The sequence below is a fragment of the Triticum aestivum genome, chromosome 7B (assembly GCF_018294505.1).
Source record: "Triticum aestivum cultivar Chinese Spring chromosome 7B, IWGSC CS RefSeq v2.1, whole genome shotgun sequence".
In the NCBI taxonomy this organism is placed as follows: Eukaryota; Viridiplantae; Streptophyta; class Magnoliopsida; order Poales; family Poaceae; genus Triticum; species Triticum aestivum.
In genome coordinates this window covers 44,268,706-44,284,167 of record NC_057813.1, presented here as the reverse complement: position 1 = coordinate 44,284,167, position 15,462 = coordinate 44,268,706, and positions in this window count along the sequence as shown.

The window sequence follows — 15,462 nt, the reverse complement described above, 5'->3', positions numbered from 1 at the left end:
TCCAGGATAAAAGACCTCATATAGGAGAAGATGGGCACCGGAGGGCCACCTGGGGGCCCAGGAGACAGGGGCGCGCCCTGTGGTGGGGGGGGGGGGACCCCCACCCTCCTGGCTAGGGTGTGGGCCCCCTGAGGTACTTCCTTTGCCCAATAATTCTTATTAATTCCAAAAATGACTTTCGTGGAGTAGCGGGACTTTTGGAGCTGTGCAGAATAGGTTTGCAATGTTTGCTCCTTTTCCAGCCGGAATCCCACTGCCGGCATTCCCCCTCTTCATGGTAAACCTTGCAAAATAAGAGATAATAGCCATAAGTATTGTGACATAACATCTAATAACAACCAATAATGCAATAAATATTGATACAAAAGCATGATGCAAAATGGACGTATCAGTAGTTGAAGCCACGTGATGTGCATCTTGGGTTTAAACTGTAAATAGAGTCTTACTACTCTTGAGTAACTCCTAAAGCGGCCACCGAAGATTTTTATTGGATTTGTTTTTGATCACCAGCACGTCGACGTGAAAGATGTGCAGGTTCAGTGGGTCCTCTTGCGTTTTCTTGACATGTGGGACCACATGTGAGCAAACAGACGATGGGATCCGCGCATCTGCTGGCTGGCTGAGAAGAGAGATAGAGGAGGGCTGAGCACGGACTCCAGGAAATTTGTTCTACGTAACCAGCACCTCGATATAGGGTCGATATAGTGGGGTGGCATGGGCCATAACTAGCATTCACACCTAGCAGTACAGAACACGCCACCCACACGAGTCCCATCCGACATCAATTTTCTTGGAGTCCGTGCTACAGCCATCTCTTCTCCCTCCTGTTTTCTCAGCCATCGCGCGGTGGGCGGGGTGGGGGTTTGCCGATAGTCGGTTTGCTCAACTGCGGTCCCACTTGTTAGTGAAAATGCAACACCGCACACATTTCCCCTTGAGCGGTGTGCCAGACCAACCGTGTGGGGGTGCAACGCAAACACGACAGACTTTTCCTTTTGAACTCGTAACTTGTAAAATTTGGTTCTGCTCCATGGCGCGACCGATCGATAGAAAATAATGATTTTTCCTAGAGTAATGAGAAGTTTGGTTCTGGCGCCGTTCATGCATGGAGTACGTACGAAAACTATGAAGTTGATGTGAAAGGTAAGATAATTACTAGTAGTACCATATACTACTACATGGATTTGACGGAAAGATAAAAATACATACGGATCCATCAACGACATCCTCACGCCCTAGTGCGCCGGGTCAACAACCAACGTGTGAGGAGCAGCGGCGTTGGCGGCGAGCTGAACGTGCTTCTGGACAATGTCGTCCAAGGTTGCCCTGTGGTCCAAGAAGGCCAGCGTCCTATCGTCCTCCCCCTGCATGTAGTAGTCCTTGTAGATGATTTGCGTGTAGACGTGGGTAATTACGTCGATGGTGTCTTGCTGCGCCAGGCGCTGCGCGGCGAGCGCGACCTCGAGGTGGACATTCTTTGGCGCGACGGCGGGCAGTCGCAGGGCCACCAGTGCGTCGAAGAGGTTGTCACCATAGTGGCCGTTGAGGGTGGCGGGCATCGAAGAGCCTGGGCGAGTCGGCTGGAGCCGTATGTCAAAGTCGTCCGCGAGCTTCTTGACGACGGTGAACTTGTCGAGGAAACCGATGAGGACGTCGTCGAACAAGGAGACGAAGCTGTCGTCCAAGCGACCCCTTATCCTGGCGGCCTCAAGCAATACCTAGAGACGTTCCTCGGTGCCGGGCCGTAGGCCGGCGTCGTGGACCATCTGGCACAGCCGGCTGATGCTCGCGCTCATCGCTTCCATGGGTCTAGCTTAGCTTCTAGTCAACTGATCTTGCGATTCGAGTGATCACTCTTGCCCTTGGTTAGCGTGCGAGGTGCATTGGATTTCGTACTACTCCTCGGTCCTCTACTGCACCCGCCTTTGGCTGTATGATAGGTGGGCCAGCCACCCGTTGTGCCCAGGTGTCATTCACCTAAAGGCATTTGCAGTAAGTCAATGAAGCTGCGTCCCCCTCTGTGCCGGTGCAGTATATAGTCATCTCACCGAACCTCTAGTTGGGGCCAAACGAGAGAAGTTTGATGTTTACTAGTTTATTGGTCCCCTTTGCATTTTGCGCCAATTTTGACCTTTGATTTAACTAATAAAATGTTAATGCATGTAAACAAAAATGTTGTGTAAGTCACCTTACGAAAACCAAATAATGCCAAAACACTTAGGCATGGTACATTAACTCCCTCCTCGTTTCTTATCTTGTGACATATAAACCAATGAGAGATGTGGGCCGTGCATGCTTTCAATGACTTGAGACTACCAAACATGACATGTAGTGTTTAGTTCATTGCATGTAATCCTATTAGTTAGCAAAAAGACATTAAGTTCTCTCACCGATAGGAATAAAACAATACACCATGTATTTATTTACAGAGGGAGTAGTACATTTTTTGTGACGTGCATTACTAGATATTGCTAGTCAAATACTAAAATCCAGATGGACGTGGTAGTACTCCTATATCCAGACGATGGTGCTACTAGTACTAGTAGTAGTAGTACCAATGTAGTAGGAGTACTAGCACTGTACTACCCGTTGGTCAAATTATTTATGTGCTGCTCCTCACAGTGAAGTGACAAGACCCTGCGCCGGAGATGACACCTGAGTATAGGCGTCGTGTTCGGCATACCATAGTCAGCCCCACCGTCTGCAGTCACTATCATCATGGATGTAGAGCTAGCCTGCTTACAACTAGCCCTGTTCGACGTAATTTGCCGTGCTTAGATGCCCGTGCATTGCACAGAACACCAAGATTGGGGGTGGACGGCGCTGGCAGCGGCCATCGCGCCAGATTTTTCCACGGCCTTCTAGATGTGGTGGGGAGGATATAAGGCTCATTGTGAGAGACAAGGAGTTGTTTGTAAATAGGGAACAAGTGCGGATATCTTTTTGCAAAAATGGAGAAGTTTGGTTAGTATGCGTCAGATCTAGATCCGACGGCTATTGGTGAAAGATGGGAGGCACAACATCATCACCAACTCAGGACTTGTTTGATTCACAGGATTTTGAAAAAGCGGGAATAGGACACAGCAATATTACAAGTTTCAAACTGATATTACAAATGTTAGGAGTAATGCTGCACCTACGAAGAGGGAATTACTAGGAAGTTTACGTAAGAACTTTCGTTACTTTAGGTGGATGCAGCATTATCGTACAAACTAAAATCTACCGCCCTGACAAGTCACTAATGGGCAAATAAGTTTTCGAGTCTTTGGCCACTTGATGTTTCAAAAACAAATTCAGCTTCTGCGGAGACTTTGTCATTTAGGCTTAGACGCTTGCGGTGATCAGCACGCCATTCATTGTTGCGCCAGAGAACGCCAAACCTCATTACCTTGAGCACACTTGCCTCCAGAACAAAGAACCTGTCCAATTTAATCTCAGATGTGCTGCCTCGGTAGTCGATCAAATCAATTTCTGTAAGATGGAGATCAAGGCATTCGATGAGATTGTTATAGTGCAACACATTTTTCACTTTTGGGTCTTTTTTTATCTGCAAAAGAAGAGAACATATTAGAGCAGCTGGCTGTATAAGATTGCCGTGTCATCAAGAGGTACCAATATCATTCGCTCATACGATAGGGTTGGCTGGCTAGTGATATTTTTTCACTCTCTCTCTCTCTCTCTCTCTCTCTCTCTCTCTCTCTCTTTATGTTTCCTCTCATTTAACTAGGGGCACGTGAAGAGCTTGGGCATTTGTTGCCTTCCACTATGTGGCCGATGCCATATATCTCAAAAGTATGCCACATAATATGAATCGTGTCAAATCAAAAGATTTTGGCACCGCTCTCGCGATGTGAGAGAGTTGGCACCGCTGTGCACACAGACCCACATGCATAAACAAATCAATCAAACCAACTACATCAGCCTCTCACTCTCCCAAACAAGTGTTTTTTATTGCCTTAGTCCTCTCTCTCTCCCACACAGTGTTTTTTCATTGTGTGAGTTAATTTGGCACCGGAGCAAAGTAGGTGATCCAGATTGGGGCACCAGGTGAGCAATGGAGGGGCATCGATGCCAAATGCATCACAAGTGAATTTGGCACGTGTTTTGGCCTACATAGCCCACTTTTGTACTCCCTCCGTCCCAAAATTCTTGTCTTAAATTTGTCTAAATATGGATGTATCTAGTTACATTTTAGTGTTAGATACATCCGTATCTAAACAAATGTAAGACAAGAATTTTGGGACGGAGGGAGTACTACCTCGTATTTAGTATATAATTTTGACCATAGATTCACCTAAGAAAATGCCAATGCATGTCACTAAAAATTACACCATTTGAAATTATGTTCAAATACGAATCCAACGATATAGTTCTTAGTGACATGCATTAACATTTTGTCAGATAAATCTATGGTCAAATTTTGATACTACAAAATTGGAAGAGTAAACCAGGACGGAGGTAGTACTTGCTCTTAGAGTAACCATAGAGTTACTGGAGTAGTCTAAGTTACTTTCCACTATGACTAGCCTAGGCTAATATAGTAGTACAGCATAAAAACGATGCAGGTGATCACGTGAGAAATAAATACTAAAAACATTTCTTTCGGTGTAGTGCGTAGATGTAGTTTTGAACACTACACTTGTCATCGTAATTTGGGAAAATTACGAAAAAATTGAGCTACATTGTGATTACAGTTTACTAATAGGAAATAAGTTTCACCTCGATGAGTAGATTCTCCGTGCACGGAAAGCATGTAAGGAATCCAACAACTTGATCCAGATTTGGGCCGATAAATTTTAGTGCCAAGATCTTCACTATGCGCATGGACTGGGTCAAGCTTGTGGGAATCATTTTCTTGAAGACAGTCGTAAAAACATCAAGAAGAAATTTAAAAATGTGAATTTGAAGAAGATGGAGAAGAAGATGAGTGCTGTACCTGAATGATTACGGATCCAATAAAGAGTTCGGAGAATTTGGCAGATGATAACACCAACACTGTCAATTTCGGCGCGTTAATGACCCTGATTTTTGTTGGACCTTCTAGATCGGATACAAGCAATCTCTCAAGGAAAGGTGCATTCTCAATGACCATAACGTGGAGCAGCTGGAGTGATCTCTTCCCAATTGATGTCTTGTTGCGGGGCGAGCAAGACACATATATCCATCGGAGATTCGTCGAGGCGATGTGAAGGCTAATGAACCCGTGGATCTGCTCAAGACAAAGCTACTTGAGGGCAGTACAGCTGCGCAGCAGGTGCTCCATAGCCTTCTTCGAGATGACAATGTCGAAGAGGTCGAGCTGCTTGAGTTGAGGGAGAAGAAGGGCGGGTGTCGGTGTCAAAACCGGCGGATCTCGGGTAGGGGGTCCCGAACTGTGTGTCTGAGGCTAATGGTAACAGGAGACTGGGGACACGATGTTTACCCATGTTTGGGCCCTCTTGATGGAGGTAATACCCTACTTCCTGCTTGATTGATCTTGATGATATAAGTGTTACAAGAGTGGATCTACCACGAGATCAGAGAGGCTAAACCCTAGAGGCTAGCCTATGGTATGATTGTAGATGATGATCGTTAGTCCTACGGACTAAAACCCTCCGGTTTATATAGACACCGGAGGGGGCTAGGGTTACACAAGGTCGGTTTATAGAGGAGGAGATCTACATCCGGATCACCAATCTTGCCTTCCACGCCAAGGAAAGTCCCATCCGGACACGGGACGAAGTCTTCTATCTTGTATCTTCATAGTCCAACAGTCCGGCCAAAGTACATAGTCCGGCTGTCCGGATACCCCCTTATCCAGGACTCCCTCAGCGGGCGCGACATTAATCTGGGGAAGATAGTAGGAGCTGAAGCTGGCGCGGCGCATCGTTGGCGTGAGGCGGAGCACGGACGGTGGTAAAGAGCGACATTGTCCAACTTCAAAGCTAAGCTCCTCGAGCTGATCTAGGGCGGGGGATAAGAACCACTCATCGAACTTGGGTTGGACCTTGCAGTTGGTACTGAACATGCGGATGTCAAGGCGTCTGGCTGGCCCAGGGTGCGATGAAAGGATATTGGAGACTGTGGCCATGCGTTTGCAATCCCCGTCGCAGAGGCAGCTTGCGATGGTGAGGTTGAGGGGGACACGACGCCAGAGGGGGCTGAGGGAGTCCTGGATTAGGGGGTCCTCGGATAGACGGACTATATGCTTATGCCGGACTGTTGGACTATGAAGATACAAGATTGAAGACTTCGTCCCGTGTCCGGGTGGGACTCTCCTTTGCGTGGAAGGCAAGCTTGGCGATTCGGATGTGTAGATCTCCTTCTTTGTAACCGACTTTGTGTAACCCTAGCCCCCTCCAGTGTCTATATAAACTAGAGGGTTTAGTCCGTAGGACAAGGACAATCATAATCATAGGCTAGCTTCTAGGGTTTAGCCTCTACGATCTCGTGGTAGATCAACTCTTGTAATACTCATATCATCAAGATCAATAAAGCAGGAAGTAGGGTATTACCTCCATCGAGAGGGCCGAACCTGGGTAAACATCGTGTCCCCCGTGTCCTGTTACCATTAGCCTTAGATGCACAGTTCGGGACCCCCTACCCGAGATCCACCGGTTTTGACACTGACATTGGTGCTTTCATTGAGAGTTCCACTGTGTCGTCGCGATAAGGCTTGATGGATCCTTCAATCATCAGCGACGAGGCGGTCCAGGGTGAGGTTTTCCTCCCTGGACAGATCTTCGTATTCGGCAGCTTCGTACTGCGGGCCAACTCGGTTGGCCGTCTGGAGCAGATCGACAGCTATGCCCCTGGCCATCATGTCAGGTTGGAAACTTGAACTACATCGCCGACATCCGCGGGCACTTGATCTTTGCAGATTCGAGCCCACGCCAGGAGCGCCGAACAGCCACTACAGGCATGACTTAGATCTGCCATCGGACGGTGTTCGGGATATCGTACCTGCGGCTGCCCCGACATTCAATCTGGAGCAGATCACGCCATCCAAGGACGGGTGGATGGACCCCGCCACGGAGGCCGCACATTCATCGGCGCTGGAGCCGAACACAGACTTCACCTCCAAAGAGGTCTGTATCATCGGACCCTCGGAATCGTCTCTAGTCATAGGTTCCAAACCGCGCGCGTCCGTGCCTATCGTATCTGATTGGGCACTGACCATGGAGTTTACCTCCGCGGGTATCTTTTAACACTCACCCCTAGGCGACGTGCTAAATTCATTGAGGTCTCTCTCTCTCTATCAGGAGACTCTTGGCCGAACTATGTCCGGCTGGAATGGGAAGCGGACGGCGAAGAAATTTGTTCTCCACCCACCACCCACTTAATAGCCACTATCGATGACTTAACCGACACGCTTGACTTCGATTCCAATGACATCGACGGTATGGACGACGATGCTGGAGATGAACGGGAACCACCGCTCACGGGGCGCTGGACAGCCACCTCATCATATGATATATACATGGTGGATACACCCAAGGAAAACAACGGCGACTAAAGGGATGCAACGGAGGATAATCCCCTCGGGCAGAAACCAAAGCGACGGTGCAGGCGCCGCTCTAAATCCAGCCACAGTAAAAACAACGATAACAACGCAAGAAAAAATAACACCCCGGTCAAGTCCAAAGGAAACGACGACCCCATGGACCCAGCGATGGAGCAGGCTGAGCCAGGGGACGCTGAACATAGTCCGGAGCCAATGTCCGATGACGGCAATCCCGAGGGTAAAACTCACCAACCTACCTCCGGAGAGGAGGACAGTCCGGATGATGATGCATTCAGCATCCCGGAAAAACACTTGGAACAAGAGAACCTCCACAGAAGGCTTATGGCCACTGTGAGGAGCTTGAATAAGCAGAAGCAAAGGCTTAAGGCCATGTAGGATACACTCAACCATAGATGGAACAAAGTGCTAGACACTGAAGAAAAATACGGCAACGATCACCACACAAAGAGCTACCCAAAGCGCAAGCTGTTGCCCGAATTCGACGATGAGGCCATAAAGTCGATTCCGCCGAAAAACAATACGGCCGATCAGCCGGACCGACCACCCCGTGGCCGTGACAGGGCGGCCAATGATGCTGCACACAAGTCAGCACATGATTTACGTGAGGTGCTGGACAAAAAAGCCGACGTGGCCAGGTCCATCTATGGGTCCAAAAGGCGTGCTCCGGCGCAGGATCACAGACACCGAAACGATCATATTGATCAAATACCAGCTCGGAATCAACACCAAACACAACAGCCGTCAACAACATGGCACGACACATCCAAATACAGGGGTTCCGCGCACCCCCTGTGCTTCATCGATGAAGTACTAGATCATTAATTTCTAGAGGGATTTAAACCCATGAATATAGAGGCATACGATGGAACGACATTCCTTGGGGTCTGGATCGAGGACTTTATCCTTCAGATCCACATGGCTCGCGAAGACGACCTCCACGACATTAAATACCTGCCCCTCAAGTTGAAAGGACCAGCTCGACATTGGTTGAAAAGCCTCCCCAAAAACTCAATTGGAAGTTGGGAGTAACTTGAGGATGCTTTCAGGGCCAATTTTCAAGGGACCTCTGTCCGACCTCCGGATGCACACGATCTAAGTCACATAATCCAACAACCCGGAGAGTCAGCCCATAAGCTTTGGAATAGATTTTTCACTAAGAAGAATCAAATCGTCGATTGCCCGGATGCCGAAGCCTTAGCGGCTTTCAAACGTAGTATCCGAGACGAATGGCTCGCCAGACACCTCGGCCAAGAAAAGCCGAGGACAATGGCAGCCCTAACAAGCCTTATGACCCGCTTTTGCGCGAGAGAGGACATCTGGTTGGCCCGTAGCGGCACCAGCGGCCCAGGCACATCCGAAATCAGGGATGGCAATGGGAAGCCGCGACGCAATAAAAACAAGCGTCGAAACAATGAAGACAGACTAGATAACACGACGGTCAATGCCAGATTCAGGGGCTCTCGACCTGGTTAACGGAAAAGCCATTTAAAGGCAGCAGAGATGGACCGTCCAGCCTAAATAAGGTTTTAGACAGATTATGTCAAATTCATGGCACCCCCGAAAAACCTGCAAATCACACTCACAAAGAATGCTGGGTCTTCAAGCAGGCCGTCAAGCTAAACACCGAACACAAAGGAAGGGATATGCCAAGTGAAGACGAGGATGAGGCTCACCAGCCGAATACTGGGGGACAGAAAAAAATCCCCACCTCAAGTCAAAATAGTGAATATGATTTATGCAACTCACATACCAAAGAGAAGGCGCAAACACGCACTCCGAGATGTATACGCTGTAGAGCCCGTCGCCCCCAAATTAAACCCTTGGTCGGCCTGCCCGATCACTTTTGATCGCAGGGATCATCCGACTAGTATCCGGCACGGAGGATCGGCTACCTTGGTTCTCGACCCAATAATTGACGTATACCATCTCACCCGAGTCCTTATGGACGGTGGCAGTAGTTTTAATCTAATATATCAGGACACTGTCCGCAAAATGGGGATAGACCCGTCAAGCATCAGCCAAAGTAATACTACCTTTAAAGGAGTAATACCAGGCGTAGAGGCCCACTGCACGGGCTCTCTAGTACTAGAGGTTATATTCGGTTCTCCCGACAACTTCAGAAGCGAAGAATTAATCTTCGACATCGCTCCGTTCTGGAGTGGCTATCATGCACTACTCAGAACAGCGGCCTTCGCTCGCTTGAACGCATTACCCCACTATGCCTACCTTAAACTCTAGATGCCCAGTCCACGTGGTGTCATCACAGTTAACGGAAACACAGAGCGTTCCTTATGTGCGGAAGAATATGTGGCAGCTCTAGCAGCCGAACACTGAGCGGCCTCTCCAACCAGAATAAATGATCGGTCGTTAAGACCACGGACACGGTTAGACGAGTCCAGCGCACCGCCGGTTGTAACAGCCCAGATAAACCTGAGCTTGGGTCTATGGATATACCCCCACAGGCAGTGCTAGGCGCTGCCCGCATGTAAAAAAGCCCACAGTTCGGCTTAACCCTATTAGTATAATAATAGATTGCATTTTCATGGTTCATTGAGAATAACCAACTTTTCGCACGATTACACCAGACTCTTTTACCTGGGTTTTTCCTTTTTACAGATGACCATCGTGCTACACCCTTCCAGGATATGGCACAACAGAGACAAAGGCGCAGACGTGCAGCAGGGCCCCACTCAAAGGTTTCTCTTTAGATTAAGCTCCTGTGTAAACCTTCTTTAATGTCTCTTGTTGCCTCACACCCCCCGGGAACTTAACACACCCAAGAGGGATACTCGCGTTATTGGCATTTTGTCACGACAGATTAATGCATGTACCTAGAAATTTGGGGTTCATTATCGAGGGTGTTACTCAGCCCAGTATATGTTACAAAGCCCGAATACCTTCAGGAGTGTTTGATGTCATGAGTTTGGCCTTATATGCATCATCTCCGACTCATGTCTTTGGTCAAATGTTGGGTTTTCCTAGCTCCTGGGTTTTGCTACCTTACGTTCCGTTTTATTGGCTAAGGCGGCCAAAGGAGAACTACTGCGATTTTGCCCTGGTTATTCCGGATGAGCACCTCAGTAGAGAAAGCCAAAAACTGACTGTCATGATACAGCGAGAGACTGGTCAACCACTCGATGACTTAGCGGAATCTTTGCGATTCCTCCACATTAATGAAGGACCGGTTTCCCGGTCATCTATGTACGCGCACCATATTCGGATGAACGCGGAAGTACCCGGGGCTGTATAGTAGCCCCACCGTCAAACTCCTATGGCTAAGTGAAAGTGCTAAAGCTATATAGTCCGATTGCCTAGTTCGCCGCGCTATCACCTCCTTAATGGACCAAGACGTTGGATCAAGTGTGATTACACGCCTTTTTCGAACACCCCCGCATTATATGCGTGGGGGCTGAAGCTGATGACTGCAAACTTTCAGGTTATATACATACATAAACGGTCGCACAGGAGGCATTATAATACTTTCGGGCAAAAGTATAAACACAGCCTTTACAACCAAAGAAGCATTGTTTTTGCAATTGAGCTACATGTCACTCGAACATTGTACTCTTCAAGCACTGAGCCTCTATTAACCGTACGCCTTCTAGGACTTTTTCAAAATAGTGCTCGGCCGGGTCCTGGCCTCCCGCCGGACCCCAGGTTACAATACCGGTGGCCTCCATCCCTGCCCAATATGTTTTAACACGGGAAAGAGCCATCCGCGCACCCTCTATGCACGCCGACCTCTTCACAGCGTCGATATGAGACACAACACCAAGGAATTGTTGCACTAAACCATAATAACTGTCTAGCCTTGGTCCCTTCGGCCAAAGTTGATCCACGACAGACCTCATAGCAAGCCTGGACAACCTATGGAGCTCGGCCCATGTGGCCATCTTTTCATTCAACGGCAGCGGACGTGTTGGGGAACTGAACTGCGACCAGAACAACCTTTCCACCTCATGATCTTTTTGATCTTTGAAAAACTCGGTCGCATCAGTAGCACTCTTTGCCAGGTCCGCATAAGCGTCTGCAACACTCCATAACTGATCCAGAGGAGCATACTTCGGATCTCCGAACTTCATCCGCAACAAAAAGGGCCTCCTAGCCATGATATATCCGGCTTCACGAAGCTCCTCCCTTATCCCTCTAATTTTAGAGCGGGTTTCCTTGGCTGCTTCCAAGGCCTTCTTCAGGTCAGCCGCTTTCGCTTGGCTTTCCTTTTCCAGGATCTCATATTGGCCGGCGGGATCTTTCAACTCCACAGCCATTTTGGCTATTTTATCTTCGCTCTAGCGATGAGCAGCCCACTTGGCCCTTAACTCTTTGGCCGCCTTAAGGGCAGCGGCATCACTTATCCTAGATTGTTCCTTGGTTAGGATAAGTTCCGACCGAAGGATCTCCACGGTAGCTGCTCCATCTGCAACCACATCATATTATAGATACTAGCATCATGCTCCTCTTAATATTTGCTCACAATCCTAAAAAACATACCCGGTGACTCGTCAAGCCGCTTGTTCACAAGCCGATGTCGGCATATGCCACGTCAAGCTGTCACCTCAGTTCGGCGAAATCAGCAGTCCGGTTAGCTGCCGGACCCTCAGTCGCCTGCACATAAGGCAGCGTGATCATTACCTGGGAGTATGATCCTCTGTTTGCCGCCTCGGGATGGTAACCAGAGTCTCAGGGGCTACTATTTATACGGAGCACACCTAGAGTGTGCGGTACAGCCAAAAAAATACATATTACTTTGCGTACCTCAAAGCCTTTGAGCAAGCTCGTAAAAGCTTCATTCAACCCACTTTTTGCGGATGAAATCCTCTCAAACACCATACCCATTAAAGTACAATGCACCTCTGAGATAGCCGCTCGCTCCAGAAAGCCCGTCAGTGTGTCCGGCTATGTGCCGGACAATCCCGGACTCTTCCTGTTGCTCTCCTTGCGAGCCGAATACTCTGGGGTTCGGGCGGCTGAAGCGTTAACTTCTGGCCTTGGCGGATCAGGAGAAATCCTCCGTGACAACACCTCGGGGTCGTCCGCCCCATGGGGCGGGGAGGCAGGAGGAGGCGTTTCGCTCTCCATCATCTCCGAAAGAAGATCCCCCAAAGACGAACTCTGTTGAGAAGGGCTATGAGCCGGACTACAAGAGATAGGTCTTGGTTATTATTCTCAGAGATAAAGCAGGATATATTTACCAAAGTAGTTTTGATTCACTGACAACTCAGTGGAGGGCTGGCCCACTTGTGGGCGCTGTGCGGTAAGGACGCCCTCTGGGGTAGGGCCCCTTGGCGAGTGTTTCTTCATTCGTTTGGAAACCTCCGCTTCCGAGTCTTTGGAGGTAGACCTTTTCATCCCGTGGGGGGAGGGGATTTTAGATTCACCTCCCCGACTATCCTCTTTCGTGGAGACATTAACTCCCCTGGTTTGGATGTGTAATGTATGAAGCCCGCTCTCGGCTTCTCTATTTCTCCCTTCATCTTCTCCTGATGGCACTTGATAGGGTGCACGCTCAAGCATCTTGGTTAGTGCAGGATCCGGCGAGCCTTCGGGAAGAGGGGCCGAACACCTGGTCCTCTCCGCCTTTCGTATCCATTCCTGGCCGAGAGCATTTTTTCAGATTGACGTTGTGTCAAATATAAAGACAGCATGTCCGGACGCGGAATTAGTTACTTGGGTATCTGGACGGTTGCAGTTGAGACCCGCGTCCTCGGTGGTGTCCGGACACTTTATTCATGATCCGAAGAACAACATGTATATCCCTTCAAGCATCATGCCAAAGAATTGTTGAATAGTTCGCGATCCTTCCGGGTTGAACTCCCACATGCGGAGAGGTCGACGTTGGCACAGCAGGACCCGATGAACTAGCATTACTTGCATTACTTTGAAAAGACTGACATCCCTCTTGAGAAGATCCCGCATGCGGCTTTGCAATGTCAGTACGTCATTAGTTGGCCCCTAGTCCAGTCCCTCGTTGACCCATGACGCCAGTTGAGGCAGATGGCCCGAGCGGAAGGCAGGGGCGGCCGCCCGCTTTGTGCCTCGGGGAGCTGTGATATAGAACCACCTCCGCTGCCATAAGTCGGACACCTCCGGGAACGAACCCTCTGGCCATAGGGCATCGGTGCCTTTGCTTATTATTGCTCCTCCGCACTCCGCGTATCGCCCATCGATCACCTTCGGCTTTATATTGAAGGTCTTGAGTCATAGGACGAAGTGTGGGGCAATGTGGAGGAAGGCTTCACACACGACGATAAATGACGAGATGTGAAGGATGGAATCCGGAGATAGATCATGAAAATCTAGCCCGTAATAGAACCTGAGCCCTCTAACAAAGGGATCAAGACTAATGCCTAGCCCTCACAGGAAGTGGGAAACAAATACGACACTCTCATTGAGTTCGGGAGTGGGGATGACCTGCCCTTGAGCAGGCAGCCTATGCGCGATTTTGGCGGTCAGATACCTGGCCTCTCTGAGCTTCTTGATGTCCTCCTCTATGACAGAGGAGGCCATCCACCGACCTTGAAGGTTGGTTCCGGACATGATTGAAGGTCCGAAGCGCTTAAGCCTGAGCTTTGGGTGTTGGAACTCGAGGTGGGGGAGGAATCGAGCGTGGGAAGAAAGGGATAGGCCTTGGTCCCTCTATAAAGGGGGTGAATATCAAGCGTCCTCAGCGTGACCATTTGGAACTTGCCTAAAATCGAGGAGTCATACTAACAGGCATAGTTGAGTAACCCAAACCCATATTGATGAGAATCCCGTGATAAGGGGAACACGATCTCTGCTTCGACAAGACGTGCCAATAAAACCGCCTCACAATACGTGTAGTGGCAGGCTGGGAAAAACGGCTCGTAATAACCGGGCCGCGGTGTGATGTCACGCTATGAAAAGTTGTCAGCAGATTAGATTTTTGGAATATTGTTCTCTCTATGGTGGTATGTGGAATTTATTTTGCAGAGCCGTACACGATTCATGTGTTCAAAATCTACCTTGGAGTATTCGGAGATGGAACCCGCCTTGCAATGCCGAAGACAATCTGCGTGCCGGACTCATCGTCATTGAAGCCTGGTTCAGGGGCTACTGAGGGAGTCCTAGATTATGGGGTCCTCGGACAACCGGACTATATGCTTATGCCGGACTGTTGGACTATGAAGATACAACATTGAAGACTTCGTCCCGTGTCCGGGTGGGACTCTCCTTTGCGTGGAAGGCAAGCTTGGCAATTCGGATGTGTAGATCTCCTTCTCTGTAACCGACTCTGTGTAACCTAGCCCCCTCCAGTGTTTATATAAACTGGAGGGTTTAGTCTGTAGGACAAGGACAATCATAATCATAGGCTAGCTTCTAGGGTTTAGCCTATACGATCTCATGGTAGATCAACTCTTGTAATACTCATATCATCAAGATCAATCAAGCAGGAAGTAGGGTATTACCTCCATCGAGAGGGCCCGAACCTGGGTAAACATCATCTCCCCCGCCTCCTGTTACCATTAGCCTTAGACGCACAGTTCGGGACCCCCTACCCGAGATCCACTGGTTTTGACACCGACAAGGGCGCCACCGCCGGGAGAGCAGGGCGGTCCGCACGACAGATTTGGTCGGGAGGAGGCCGATGATGACGAGCAGCATGTCATCGGGGAGGCTGCTGATGAAGTCCAGGCTCGCCGGATGCAGTTTTGGCTCGAGCCGCCTCCGCTTGTTGGCTGCCTTACCGTAGATCTCAACCGGCGGTAACGCCGGTGTACACGTGTGCTAGTGTGTGTTGTGTGTTGGGTGTGCGCGAGTGCGTCCTACTGTGCATGCCGCCACGCAGTGGTGAATTGTGCACGAGTGTGTCCTTCACGTGCAAGAAGTGTGTCCTCATTGTGCCCTCAATTTACTAGCGTGCGGGGTGCTACCCCGAGTGTTTTCAACTTTGTTTACTTCACCGCGTGTCAGATGGGCCTCTATTTTACTTATTTTCA